A 16081-nucleotide genomic window follows, 5' to 3' on the forward strand; every position below is an offset into this window, starting at 1 on the left:
AAAAAGAGGTAGAAAAAGCTCAAGATATATTCAGGACTAGGTAAATTGTCTGGCTTTTTTTATATAAAAATATACTGCAGAAAATAACTGAATAAAATTTAAAAGTTGGTTAGATGAGATTTGTTAAAAGATTCTGGAAGCATGTTAAATACTACAGTTACAAAGAAGAGATTTCACTAAATATGGAATGACTAGAAACAGGGAAAGCAACAAGAAATTATATCATAAGAGGGCTTATTCTGAGGGTCAGAATAGGAAGACCCTGAGCTCACCCCTCCCATGAAAACACCAAAACTACAGATATATATAGAATAATTATCTTTGAGAATGAGTTGAACATTAGCAGAACAGACTTTCTACAACCAAGGATATAAAGAAAAGGCTGCATCAAGACAGGTGGGGACAGGCAGAGGGTCAGTCTGGTCAGAACCCCCACTCCTGGTGCCTCACTCCATATGCAGGAGGAATACTGCAAACGTGAAGGTCCCACCTGAGGAGCTTGGAGTCTGAGCCCCACACTGGATTCCCCAGCCTGGGGCAGAGGGGTCTGCACCAGGAAGAAGAGCTGCTATCATATCTGGCTTGAAAAAACAACATATGAAAACTTCCTAAATCTGGGGAAGAAAATAGACATCCATGTTCAGGAAGTATAGAAACTACAAAACAAAATGAATCCAAAGAGATGTATACCAGTAGGGACACATTATAATTAAAATGTCAAAATTCAAAGATAAAGAGACAATCTTAAAATCAGCAAGAGAAAAATCAATTAGTTATATACAAGAAAAGCTCCATAAGACTATCAACTATTTTTTTCAGCTGAAATTTATAGCCCCAGAAGCAACTAGCATGATATATTCAAAGTACAGAAACAAGAAAACTTACAACGAAGAATACTCTACCTGGCAAGATTATGATTCAAAAATGAAAGAGAGATACTCGAGTTTTCCACAAGCAAAAGCTAAAACAGTCTGTCACCATAAAACTGGCCTTACAAGAAATGTTAGAGGGAATTCTTTAAACGTAAAATGCCATAGCTAGAAATCAGAAATTTGTGAAGGAAAAATCCACTACGAGGCAAATATATAGTAAAGGTAGTAGATCAACCACCTATATACGTAGTATGAAGATTAAAAAACAAAAGTAGTGGGGAGGAGCCAAGATGGCGGAGGAGTAGGACGGGGAGAATGCTTTCTCCCCCACAAATTCATCAAAAGAGCATTTAAACGTCGAGTAAATTCCACAAAACAACTTCTGAATGCTGGCAGAGGACATCAGGCACCCAGAAAAGCAATCCAACTCTTCGAAAGGAGGTAGGAAAAAATATAAAAGACAAAAAAAGAGACAAAAGAGGGAGGGACGGACCTCCGTCCCGGGAAGGGAGTCTTAAAAAGAGAGAAGTTTCAAAACACCAGGAAACCTTCTCACTGCCGAATCTGTGCCGAGCTTTGGAAGCACAGAGGGCAACATAACAGGGAGAAAAAATAAATAAACAATTAAAACCCGCAGACTGCGAACCCTACGGTAACTCCCCCAACGGAGAAGCAGCGCAGACGCCTGCACAGCCATTAGCAAGCGGGGGCTGGGCAGGGAGGCACGGCGTGGGCTACATCGCTCAGAGTAAGAATCTGGCCTGAATACCCTGAACACTATCTGAGCGAAATAATTTGGGCTAGCAAACCAGACTGTGGGATATCTACCACGCGAAAAGCCAGCCCCAATCTAAGACACCGCCAGGCCTGCGCACGGAACAAAGGACTGAACAGAGATAGCCGGCTGCAGACCTTCCCCCTCCGGTGACAGGCAGCCAGAGCCGGAAGGGGGCAATCGCAGCCCCAGAGAGACATTATCTATAAAACTGTAAGCAGGCTTCTTTGCTAACTAAAACTTCTTGGGGGTCTGGACTGTCAACATCTGCCTGAGAAGGTGCGCCGGTTTTACACCCAGATAACCGAGTGGCGGGGAGGCGATAAGTCGCAACAATCGCACTCGCCAAACACCTCATCACCTGAGCTGCTCGGACCTGGGAAGAGCACAAAACGCAGGCCCAACTGAGTCTGCGCCTCTGAGGACTACCCGAGTGCCTGAACCTGAGTGGCTTGGACCTGGGAGGTGCATGCAGCCCAGGGCCGGCCTCGGATTGTTCCCGGCGGAACAACCTAGAGCCCGAGCAGTGTGGGCAGGGAGGCTACACACGCCGTGAGTGGGGGCAGACCCAGTGTGGCTGAGGCACTGCGAGCGCACGCCAGTGTTATTTGTTTGCAGCATCCCTCTCTCCCTCCCCACAGCGTGACTGAACAAGTGAGCCTAAAAAAAAAAGTTTCCCCCACCGTCCCCTTTGTGTCAGGGCGGTAACCAGACACTGAAGAGACCAGCAAACAGAAGTTACAACAGAGGGAAATGCCTTGGAAGCTACAGGCAATAGATTAAAACCCCGTGGTTACTACGGACTACATAGGAAGGGGCCTATAGATCTTGAGAAATATAAGTTGGACCAAGGAACTAGCCAAAAATGAACTGAACCCACAATACTCACAACAAAACCAGAGAAAGTCCTAGATATATTTTTACTATTTTTACGATCATTCTTTCTTTTTTTTTTAAATTAAAAAAAATTTTTTAAGTCCTCTATTGTTCCTTTAATTTTCACTTTTATAACCTATTACTTTGCAAAAAAAAAAAGACCCTATTTTTTTCTTCTTCAGCAAACTTCATATATATATTTTATAATTTTTTGACCTTGTTGTTTTTTTTTTTCTTCTTTTCTTCTTTTCCTTAACATCGTATTTTTGAAATTCCAAACTCTACTCTAGTTTTTTAATTTTAGCTTTTTGGTATATGTTATCAATTTTGTACATATAGGTTTTTTTTTATAATTTCTGTGACTTTTTTTTTTCTGTTTCTTTCTCTTCTTCTTTTATATAATAACATTGTATATCTGAAATTCCAAACTCTACTCTAGATTTTTAATTTATGCTTTTTGGTATTTGATATTAATTTTGTACCTGTATTTTCTTTATAATTTTTGTGACATTGTTTGGTTTTGTTTGTTTGTTTTCTCTCTTTATGTCTCTTCTTCCTTTTTTTTAACATTGTATTTTTGAAATTCCAAACTCTACTCTAGATTTTTAATTTTTGCTTTTTGGTATTAGTTATCAATTTTGTACCTGTATTTTCTTTATAATTTTCGCAACCTTGTTTGTTTTTCTTTGTTCGTTTTTTCTCTCTTTTCCTTCTTCTTTTCTTTAACATCGTATTTTTGAAATTCCAAACTCTACACTAGATTTTTAATTATTGCTTTTATGTATTTGTTACCAATTTTGTACCTTTAAGAACCCAATCGTCAGGACCCATTTTTCACTAGAGAGCAAGATTACTGGCTTGACTGCTCTCTCTCCCTTTGGACTCTCCTTTTGCTCCACCAGGTCGCCTGTGTCTCCTCCCTAACCCCTCTCTACTCTACCCAACTCTGTGAGTTTCTGTGTGTTCCAGACGGTGGAGAACACTTAGGGAACTGATTACTGGCTGGATCTGTCTCCCTCCTTTTCATTCCCCCCTTTTATCCTTCTGGCCACCTCTGCCTCCTTCTTCTCTTCTCTGTATAACTCCGTGAACATCTCTGCGTGGTCCAGTTGTGGAGTGCACATAACGAAGTGACTACTGGCTACCCCACTCTCTCCACTATTGATTCCACCTCATCTCATTTGGGTCACCTCTAACTCCCTCCTCCCTCTTCTCTTCTCCATGTAATGCTGTGAACCTCTCTGAGTGACCCTCACAGTAGAGAACCTTTTCATCTTTAACGTAGATGTTTTGTCAATGGTGCTGTATAGAAGGACAAGTTTTGAAACTACTGTAAAAATAAGACCGATAACTGGAAGCAGGAGGCTTAAGTCCAAACCCTGACTCCAGGGAACTCCTGACTCCAAGGAACATTAATTGACAGGAGCTCATCAAATGCCTCCATACCGACACTGAAACCAAGCACCACACAAGGGCCAACAAGTTCCAGGGCAAGACATACCAAGCAAACTCTCCAGCAACAAAGGAACACAGCCCTGAGCTTCAAGATACAAGCTGCCCAAAGTCACCCCAAAACCATAGACATCTCATAACTCATTACTGGACATTTCATTGCACTCCAGAGAGAAGAAATACATCTCCACCCACCAGAACACCGACACAAGCTTCCCTAACCAGGAAACCTTGACAAGCCACCGGTACAAACCCACACACAGCGAGGAAAAGTCACAATAAAGAGAACTCCACAAACTGCCAGAATACAGAAAGGACATCCCAAATTCAGCAATTTAAACAAGATGAACAGACAGAGGAATACCCAGCAGATAAAGGAACAGGATAAATGCCCACCAAACCAAACAAAAGAGGAAGAGATAGGGAATCTACCTGATAAAGAATTCCAAATAATGATAGTGAAATTGATCCAAAATCTTGAAATTAAAATGGAATCACAGATAAATAGCCTGGAGACAAGGATTGAGAAGATGCAAGAAAGGTTTAACAAGGACCTAGAAGAAATGAAAAAGAGTCAATATATAATGAATAATGCAATAAATGAAATTAAAAACACTCTGGAGGCAACAAATAGTAGAATAACAGAGGCAGAAGATAGGATTAGTGAATTAGAAGATATAATGGTAGAAATAAATGAATCAGAGAGGATAAAAGAAAAACGAATTAAAAGAAATGAGGACAATCTCAGAGACCTCCAGGACAATATTAAACGCTACAACATTCGAATCATAGGGGTTCCAGAAGAAGAAGACAAAAAGAAAGACCATGAGAAAATACTTCAGTAGATAATAGTTGAAAACTTCCCTAAAATGGGGAGGGAAATAATCACCCAAGTCCAAGAAACCCAGAGAGTCCCAAACAGGATAAACCCAAGGCGAAACACCCCAAGACACATATTAATCAAATTAACAAAGATCAAACACAAAGAACAAATATTAAAAGCAGCAAGGGAAAAACAACAAATAACACACAAGGGGATTCCCATAAGGATAACAGCTGATCTTTCAATAGAAACTCTTCAAGCCAGGAGGGAATGGCAAGATATACTTAAAATAATAAAAGAAAATAACCTACAGGCCAGATTATTTTACCCAGCAAGGATTTCATTCAAGTATGAAGGAGAAATCAAAAGCTTTTCAGACAAGCAAAAGCTGAGAGAATTCTGCACCACCAAACCAGCTCTCCAACAAATACTAAAGGATTTTCTCTAGACAGAAAACACAAAAACGTTGTATAAATTCAAACCCAAAACAATAAAGTAAATGTCAACGGGATCGTACTTATCAGTAATTACCTTAAATGTAAATGGGTTGAATGCCCCAACCAAAAGACAAAGACTGGCTGAATGGATACAAAAACAAGACCCCTACATATGTTGTCTACAAGAGACCCACCTCAAAACAGGGGACACATACAGACTGAAAGTGAAGGGCTGGAAAAAGATTTTCCATGCAAATAGGGACCAAAAGAAAGCAAGAGTAGCAATACTCATATCAGATAAAATAGACTTTAAAACAAAGGCTGTGAAAAGAGACAAAGAAGGTCACTACATAATGATCAAAGGATCAATCCAAGAAGAAGATATAACAATTATAAATATATATGCACCCAACACGGGAGCACCAAAATATGTAAGAGAAATGCTAACAAGTATGAAAGGAGAAATTAACAATAACACAATAATAGTGGGAGACTTTAATACCCCACTCACACCTATGGATAGATCAACTAAACAGAAAATTAACAAGGAAACACAAACGTTAAACGATACAATAGACCAGTTAGACCTAATTGATATCCATAGGACATTTCATCCCAAAACAATGAATTTCACCTTTTTCTCAAGTGCACATGGAACCTTCTCCAGGATAGATCACATCCTGGGCCATAAAGCTAGCCTTGGTAAATTCAAAAAAATAGAAATCATTCCAAGCATCTTTTCTGACCACAATGCAGTAAGATTAGATCTCAATTACAGGAGAAAAACTATTAAAAATTCCAACATATGGAGGCTGAACAACACGCTGCTGAATAACCAAAAAATCACAGAAGAAATCAAAAAAGAAATCAAAATTTGCATAGAAACGAATGAAAATGAAAACACAACAACCCAAAACCTGTGGGACACGGTAAAAGCAGTCCTAAGGGGAAAGTTCATAGCAATACAGGCACACCTCAAGAAACAAGAAAAAAGTCAACTAAATAACCTAACTCTACACCTAAAGCAACTAGAAAAGGAAGAAATGAAGAACCCCAGGGTTAGTAGAAGGAAAGAAATCTTAAAAATTAGAGCAGAAATAAATGCAAAAGAAACAAAAGAGACCATAGCAAAAATCAACAAAGCCAAAAGCTGGTTCTTTGAAAGGATAAATAAAATTGACAAACCATTAGCCAGACTCATCAAGAAACAATGGCAGAAAAATCAAATCAATAAAATTAGAAATGAAAATGGAGAGATCACAACAGACAACACAGAAATACAAAGGATCATAAGAGACTACTATCAACAATTATATGCCAATAAAATGGACAACGTGGAAGAAATGGACAAATTCTTAGAAAAGTACAACTTTCCAAAACTCGACCAGGAAGAAATAGAAAATGTTAACAGACCCATCACAAGCACGGAAATTGAAACTGTAATCAGAAATCTTCTAGCAAACAAAAGCCCAGGTCCAGACGGCTTCACAGCTGAATTCTACCAAAAATTTAGAGAAGAGCTAACACCTATCCTGCTCAAACTCTTCCAGAACATTGCAGAGGAAGGTAAACTTCCAAACTCATTCTATGAGGCCACCATCACCCTAATACCAAAACCTGACAGAGAGGCCACAAAAAAAGAAAACTACAGGCCAATATCACTGATGAACATAGATGCAAAAATCCTTAACAAAATTCTAGCAATCAGAATCCAACAACACATTAAAAAGATCATACACCATGACCAAGTGGGCTTTATCCCAGGGATGCAAGGATTCTTCAATATCTGCAAATCAGTCAATGTAATACACCACATTAACAAATTGAAAAATAAAAGCCATATGATTATCTCAACAGATGCAGAGAAAGCCTTTGACAAAATTCAACATCCATTTATGATAAAAACTCTCCAGAAAGCAGAAATAGAAGGAACATACCTCAACATAATAAAAGCTATATATGACAAACCCACAGCAAACATTATCCTCAATGGTCAAAAATTGAAAGCATTTCCTCTAAAGTCAGGAACAAGACAAGGGTGCCCACTTTCACCATTACTATTCAACATAGTTTTGGAAGTTCTGGCCACAGCAATCAGAGCAGAAAAAGAAATAAAAGGAATCCAAATTGGAAAAGAAGAAGTAAAACTCTCACTATTTGCAGATGACATGATCCTCTACATAGAAAACCCTAACGACTCCACCAGAAAATTACTAGAACTAATCAATGACTATAGTAAAGTTGCAGGATATAAAATCAACACACAGAAATCCCTTGCATTCCTATACACTAATAATGAGAAAACAGAAAGAGAAATTAAGGAAACAATTCCATTCACCATTGCAATGGAAAGAATAAAATACTTAGGAATATATCTACCTAAAGAAACTAAAGACCTATATATAGAAAACTATAAAACACTGGTGAAAGAAATCAAAGAGGACACTAATAGATGGAGAAATATACCATGTTCATGGATTGGAAGAATCAATATAGTGAAAATGAGTATACTACCCAAAGCAATTTATAGATTCAATGCAATCCCTATCAAGCTACCAACAGTATTCTTCACAGAGCTAGAACAAATAATTTCACAATTTGTATGGAAATACAAAAAACCTAGAATAGCCAAAGCGATTCTCAGAAAGAAGAATGGAACTGGAGGAATCAACCTACCTGACTTCAGGCTCTACTACAAAGCCACAGTTATCAAGACAGTATGGTGCTGGCACAAAGACAGAAATATAGATCAATGGAACAAAATAGAAAGCCCAGAGATAAATCCACACACATATGGACACCTTATCTTTGACAAAGGAGGCAAGAATATACAATGGATTAAAGACAATCTCTTTAACAAGTGGTGCTGGGAAATCTGGTCAACCACTTGTAAAAGAATGAAACTAGAGCACTTTCTAACACCATACACAAAAATAAACTCAAAATGGATTAAAGATCTAAACGTAAGACCAGAAACTATAAAACCCCTAGAGGAGAACATAGGCAAAACACTCTCTGACATACATCACAGCAGGATCCTCTATGACCCGCCTCCCAGAATATTGGAAATAAAAGAAAAAATAAACAAATGGGACCTAAGTAACCTTAAAATCTTCTGCACATCAAAGGAAACTATTAGCAAGGTGAAAAGGCAGCCTTCAGAATGGGAGAAAATAATAGCAAATGAAGCAACTGACAAACAACTAATCTCAAAAATATACAAGCAACTCCTACAGCTAAACACCAGAAAAATAAATGACCCAATCAAAATACGGGCCAAAGAACTAAATAGACATTTCTCCAAAGAAGACATACAGATGGCTAACAAACACATGAAAAGATGCTCAACATCACTCATTATCAGAGAAATGCAAATCAAGACCACTATGAGGTACCATTTCACACCAGTCAGAATGGCTGCAATCCAAAAGTCTACAAATAATAAATGCTGGAGAGGGTGTGGAGAAAAGGGAACCCTCTTACACTGTTGGTGGGAACGCAAACTAGTACAGCCACCATGGAGAACAGTGTGGAGATTCCTTAAAAAACTGGAAATAGAACTGCCTAACGATCCAGCAATCCCACTGCTGGGCATACACACTGAGGAAACCAGAAGGGAAAGAGACACATGTACCCCAATGTTCATCGCAGCACTGTTTATAATAGCCAGGACATGGAAGCAACCTAGATGTCCATCATCAGATGAATGGATAAGAAAGCTATGGTACATATACTCAATGGAGTATTATTCAGCCATTAAAAAGAATACATTTGAATCAGTTCTAATGAGGTGGATGAAACTGGAGCCTATTATACAGAGTGAAGTAAGCCAGAAGGAAAAACACCAATACAGTATACTAACGCATATATATGGAATTTAGAAAGAGGGTAACAATAACCCTGTGTAAGAGACAGCAAAAGAGACACTGATGTATAGAACAGTCTTATAGACTTTGTGGGAGAGGGAGAGGGTGGGAAGATTTGGGAGAATGGCATTGAAACATGTAAAATATCATGTATGAAACAAGATGCCAGTCCAGGTTCGATGCACAATACTGGATGCTTGGGGCTAGTGCACTGGGATGACCCAGAGGGATGGTATGGGGAGGGAGGAGGGAGGAGGGTTCAGGATGGGGAACACATGTATACCTGTGGTGGATTCATTTTGATATTTGGCAAAACTAATACAATTATGTAAAGTTTAAAATAGTAAAAATCATCTGTTTCTAAAATATTTAAGTGATACCCAAAGTAAAAAGATATAAAATATGGCATCAAAAACATAAAACACGGGTAAGAATAAAATGCTGTGCTAGAATGAATTTGGACTTAAGCCACCATCAACTTAAAATAGACTACTACATACATAGTTTGTCATAAATGAATTTCATGGTAAACACCATGAGCCTCATGGGCTTCCCTGGTGGCTCAGTCAGTAAAGAATCAACCTGCAATGCCAAGACCCAGGTTCAATCCCTGGGTCGGGAAGATCCCCTGGAAAAAGAAATGGCAACCCATTCCAGCGTTCTTGCCTAGTAAGTCCCATGGACAGGGCAGCCTGGTGGGCTACAGTACATGGAGTCACAAGAGTCAAACACGACTTAGCAACTAAACCACCTAAACCACCATGTAACCACAGGCCAAAAACCTCTAACAGATACACAAAAAATAAACAGAAAGGAATCCAAACATAATGCTAAACAGAGGCATCAAATAACAAGGGAAAAGAACAGGAGAAGAGAGAAAGAACTACAGCCCAATCAGAAAACAACAAAATGACAGTAATTGTATACCTAATCAACACTCATTTCAATCTAAATGGACTAAATGCTACAATCACAAGACACAGGGCGGCTGAAAGGATTAAAGAAAAACCAAACTTATCCACAGGTCACCTTCAAGTGACTTATTTCATATCTAAAGACACATACAGATACACACAAAGTAGCAATACTCATATCAAACAAACTATGTAACAAACTGTACATTTTTTAAAACAAAAAATGTAACAAGAGAAAAAGAAGATCATTATATAAAGATAAAGGGATCAATCCAGCAAGAGAATATAACACTTGTAAATATCTATGCATCCAACAAAGGGCCACCTAAGTACATAAAGCAAATATTAACACATATACAGAAAGATACCAACAATAATATGATAATAAACTTTAACACTCCACTTACACCAATATTTAGATCAGAGAGAATATCAGTAAGGAAATATTAGCCATAAAGACACAATAGACCATATAAACTTAAATAGGTATGTACAGACCTTCAACCACCCAAACAGAAGAATACACATTCTTTGTAAGTACACATGGAACATTCCCCAGGATAGATTACACATTAGATCACAAAACAAGTCTCAATAAATTAAAAACTAATTCTTTTCTGACCCAAACAGCATAAAACTATAAATCAATTACAAGAATAAAACTGGGGTGGGGGGGAAACCACAAAATGTGAAGCCTAAACCAAAAGCTACTAATCAATCAGTGGGTCAATGAAAAAAATCAAAGAAGAAATCAAAAATTAATCTAAAACAAATTAAAATAGAAAGACAACATTCCAAAGTCTAAGGGATACAATGAAAGTGGTTTTAGGAGAGATACTTATAGTAATGCAGGCCTACTTCAAAAAGCAAGAACAACCCCAAATAAACAATCTAACTTTGCACCTAAAGGAACCAGGAAAAGATTAATAAAAGAAACACAAAGTTAGTTGAATGAAGGAAATAATATGCTTGTTCCATAATAAAACCGGAAACTCTGTAACTCAAAAAGCATTGTCTCTTCAGTAGATCTCAGCTTTAATTCTACCTAATTTTGACAAGGTATTTGAGAAAGAGAAGTATTTGAGAAAGAGAAGTAAAGGTTTGAGGTCTTGGCTATGCTATAGAAATTACGTGGCTCATAAATTTCAAAAATTTTATTTTTGTTTAAAGTTTTTGAGTAGATATTTCAGAGAGAACATTAATTTTTAAAAAAGACAGAAACAAAATACTGCCATAGTAAAACAGAGAAGAAAACAGCTTGCACTGTGTAACACTTAGTTTGTTCAAGAAGTTTCATCTTCTAGACATTACAGGGAGATTATTTTTCAGGGGTCTCTCCTGTATCCAAACATTTTTAAAGGCATGAATAGCTAGTATACACCAAATTGACTTTTCAAGGATGTTCATATAGCAGGCAGACTTTCAAAAACAGGCAAAACCTTATTGGAGCAAATTTGCTTGTGTTCTAGAAAGTAGAGACATCTCTCTCTACAGAGAAGATCTGCTTGGCATTCTAGAGTAATAAAGACAACGTCTCTCTTATAAGAGGATGGGCTGGTTTGCCAGCAGTCCCAGTTTAACAGCAGTGCTTCTCAATAAGAAGATTCTTTTTAACGTGCTCCACTGCCTAACAACATCCATCTCTAATGACATTTCCCTGGAGGAATTGCAATTCAGAAAATCAGTGCTGCTCTGTTATTCTCCTTACTGCTATAGTCCTAACAAACTCTTTTCACTGACTCTGTAGTTTCATGTCTTTTGCCAATATTTACAACACTGACATGTGTGTTAGCACACAAAATGATTATAATCCTCAGATCCTGCCTAGTTTCTGACTTGACAGATAATGATATAAGGCAACTATGTATCTTAACTTCAGCAAATATGAGTGAATTCTGAACTCAAAAAAAAATGACTTACTTAAAAAATTTTTTCCTTTGGAGATACATAAAATAAGATCTAGGACAAGAACATGAGGGATATTCCAATTTAGCTTTTCAAGTATTAAAAGTGATAAAATCCTTGGGAACAGGGAATGGGGTCTCTGAGGACAGAAACATGTTTGTAAACACTAGCACATACTCAACAAATAGGTTTTTAAAATTTAGCAGTCTTGTTCCCCAAAAAAGAAAAAAAGGATATGTTCTTAAAATTAACTACATGGAAGTTTTTTAAAAAGGTAAAAAAAAAAAAAACAAATCCAAAAATAACACTACCTAGAAATAATCACCCTGAGCATTGGATAAGTATCATTTCAACAGTCATCTATTAATAATACATGCAGTAAGCTGCTAGGACAAAAGGACGAAGGAACAGAAAAAAAAAAAACCACAATCATATGCACGTCATTTAACAATTCTTTAGTGTTAGCAAAAAAAAACAAAAACAAAAACCCTTAAACATAATAAACCTGAAATTGCTGCTAAACTTAAAATTATTCTTCACCTCCAGGGAGCTTTTCCTAAATGTTAAGATGTCATGAACCGGGGGAGGACACTGGACTTTCAATGGCAACACACTGCATGTATAAGTCAGTGTTAACTGATTTCCTTCTAGGATAGAGAAAGAAATAGCATATTGTAATTCTGCCCACAGCCTGGTTCTGGTCAATCATACTTCTACCCTGACAAGGCTTGTTAGATTCATAGCCAATTCTATAGCCATAATTCACACAAGTTGACATAATATATGCTCAAGACAACAGCTTTAAACAAAATCTCTCCATTTATAAATTCATATTAATTCACTTCTCTATTTGATGAACTTCAAATGCAAGTAGTTTTTCGTTTGTTTTTTAATACAAGCCTCAACATTTTTACATTCATTGAGTGTTTCCTTCTATTCTGGAAGAATAGCTTATCTGGGAATAAAAGTTCAGTCCATACTTTTCCTCAAAGATTTGTAGTCTCTGCACAACTATATTCAAACACAGAGCATTGTCCTGATGCTTTTTAAAGTCCGTACGTCATTTACTCACTCTCTAGTCACCATTTTTGGGGGGTAGATTTCAACTTCAATAGTTCTAATAGAAAATAGACACAGAAGTTACATGAAATGTTTTCCTGTTGTCTAATTAAATGACAACTTGGCTGGTGGTAATATTCTTGAATTTCACTTTCCTTCCCTCCAAAGTTCACAGACGATGATTCATTGTATGTATTTGAATGGTAAGTACTATGAAGGTGTAAGCGGTCTGGCAGAGTGTCCTCCTTTCTGTAAGTTTTGTTTTTGTGTTTTGCTCCTAGGTACCTACCTGAAGAATTCTTTATGAGGAAGTTCAAAATCTTAATTAGAATCAGACCATATTTACATTTTCAATTGCTGTTCCTATTTTTTTTTTTTTTTGCTGTTCCTATTTTTTTCTGAAAATATACCCTTTACATTTTACAGAACCAATTAGGCATTTCAATGAAACTTTTTTCTAACTTTCCAAATAATATCATTTGTCTACTTGACATATTACATAAATATAGTCCATATATTGGATGTTTTTATCATTATTCACATCTATTCTCTATTATTTATCATTTAATTTTTACTTTGAATACACTGTTATTATCTCAAGTTTCCCTGTGATAATAACTGACCTTTGCTTCTATGTCTAATGTACTAATTATTTCTACTACATTGTTGCTCAATTGTCTCCATAGTTCTCATTCCATTAAACTCTTCAAATACTGTCTTTTGAATTTTTAACCCTCTTGAATTCAGATTTTTACTGAGTTTTTCTACAGAACCAAAAGGAGAGAGAATATTTTGAGAGGTAGGAGAGTCTTAAAGTTTCTTCCAGGTTTTTAAAATCAGATTTGTGTGTGTTTTGATTTTCAGTATGCATTGTAGAGCTTATTAATTATTATTTTTTACAAACTGATGAGTTTTAAAATGATAGAATGATGGGCACTGACAGTATTCCCTGCCTCTGCTGAAGCACCACGGAGAATTCAGGAATTTGCCCACTTTTCCAGACCTTCATTTTTTTAACCCACTTAAAAAAATAAAAAAAAATCAAATTACATTTTTTTTCCATCTTGAAACTGAGACTCTTAAAATAATTGTTTCCAGTGAAGTTTAATTCTTTTATTTGGTCATACTGCTTTCCTCCCAAACAGAAAACAAACAATATTTTCCATGCTTGAGTAAAGAAACTTAGATTTTACCTAAATATAGCAGAGGAGACTTTGACGCCTTTAATAAACAAAGACAGTATTAGACAATGCTATTAGGTTGTTTATGAAAATGTTCTATGGCATCATCTTAAACTGTCATTCCTAATGTTTCCACTTTCAAACACAACAAATGGAACAATCTGCTGGCTAGAACTCCTTGATCTGTAAATACTTTGGTTCAAAGAACATTTAAACAAAATTTAAAACAACCTTCCGATGTGTTTAGTAAAATTTAAAAAGCATACCCCCCACTCCCCCCAACAAAAACCACCATGAAATATTTTCCTTACATCATAAAAAAATAAGAAATTCAGAAATATTTACTACTAACAAAATAGAAACATCTGCATATTCAAAATACTATTTAAAGTAGGGATCTTAGGAAGGAAGCTGGGTTGCCAAAAAACGTTTTCCATTTCAAGAATAGTTAAGGCTTAACTAAGGATGAAAGACTTTGGTTTCAGGTCCTATGAGTCAGAGGTTCAAAAATGTGTTTCTGAAAGTCAGCCCTCTTTTTATAGACTATATTAGCTGGATCATTTCTTACTCTGAATTCATCAATTTCTCACCTCCCTCCCATTCAAACAAGGGCACTAATGTGGGTATATGTGGGTATACACAAGGGAATAAATGGAGAAGGAAATGGCAACCCACTCCAGTACTCTTGCCTGGAAAACTCCTTGGATGGGGGAGCCTAGTAGGCTACAGTCCATGGGGTCGCAAAGAGTTGGACACGACTGACCGACTTCACTTTCTTTCTTTCTATAGTTCCTTTTGGAGAAGGAAATGGCAACCCACTCCAGTGTTCTTCCTGGAAAACCCCATGGACAGAGGGGCCTGGTGGGCTATAGTCTATGGGGTTGCAAAGAGTCATCCACGACTAAGCAACTAACAAGCAAACACACACAAGGGAATCAGAGACAGATGAACTCTTCACTATGGAGACAACACATTAATAATTTACAATCCTGTGCTGGCTAGTGGGTAGGGGAAATGGGGCAGATGTTGGTCCAAGGGTACAAAGCTTCAATTATGCAAAATGAAAATGTTTTGGGGATTGAACGCATGGTTCAGTTCAGTCACTCAGTCATGTCCGACTCTTTGAGACGCTATGGACTGCAGCATGCCAGGCCTCCCTGTCCATCACCAACTCCCAGAGTTTACTCAAACTCATGTTCATTGAGTCAGTGATGCCATCCAACCAACTCATCCTCTGATGTCCCCTTCCCCTTCCACCTTCAATCTTTTCCAGCATCAGGGTCTTTTCAAATGAGTCAGTTTGTCTCATCAGGTGGCCAAAGCATTGCAGTTTTAGCTTCAGCATCAGTCCTTCCAATGATAATTCAGGACTAATTTCCTTTAGGATGGACTGATTGGATCTCCTTGCAGTCCAAGGGACTCTCAAGAGTCTTCTCCAACACCACAGTTCAAAAGCATCAATTCCTCGACGCTCAGCTTTTTTTATAGCCCAACTCTCACATCCATACATGACTACTGCAAAAACTATAGCTTTGACTAGACGGACCTTTGTAGGTAAAATAATGTCTCTGCTTTTTAATATGCTGTCTAGGTTGGTCATAGCTTTTCTTCCATGGAGCAAGTGTCTTTTAATTTCATGGCTGCAGTCACCATCTGCAGTGATTTTGGAACCCCAAAAAATAAAGTCTGTCACTGTTTTTGCTGTTTTCCCATCTATTTGCCATGAAGTAATGGGACCAGATGCCATGATCTTAGTTTTCTGAAGGTTGAGTTTTAAGCCAACATTTGTACTCTCCTCTTTCATTTTCATCAAGAGGCTCTTTAGTTCTTCTTTGCTTTCTGCCATAAGCGTGGTGTCATCTGCATACCTGAGGTTATTGATATTTCTCCCAGCAATCTTGATTCCAGCTTGTGCTTCATC

General features: G+C 37.3%; 1 protein-coding gene across 9 annotated transcripts in view; it reads right to left on the bottom strand.

Annotated features, from left to right (window-relative positions):
* Positions 1–16081, bottom strand: part of CRPPA (CDP-L-ribitol pyrophosphorylase A) — a 377884-nt gene that overhangs the window by 181149 nt on the left and 180654 nt on the right. The window lies entirely within an intron of this gene.

Source organism: Bos indicus, chromosome 4, assembly GCF_029378745.1.
Source record: "Bos indicus isolate NIAB-ARS_2022 breed Sahiwal x Tharparkar chromosome 4, NIAB-ARS_B.indTharparkar_mat_pri_1.0, whole genome shotgun sequence".
NCBI lineage: Eukaryota > Metazoa > Chordata > Mammalia > Artiodactyla > Bovidae > Bos > Bos indicus.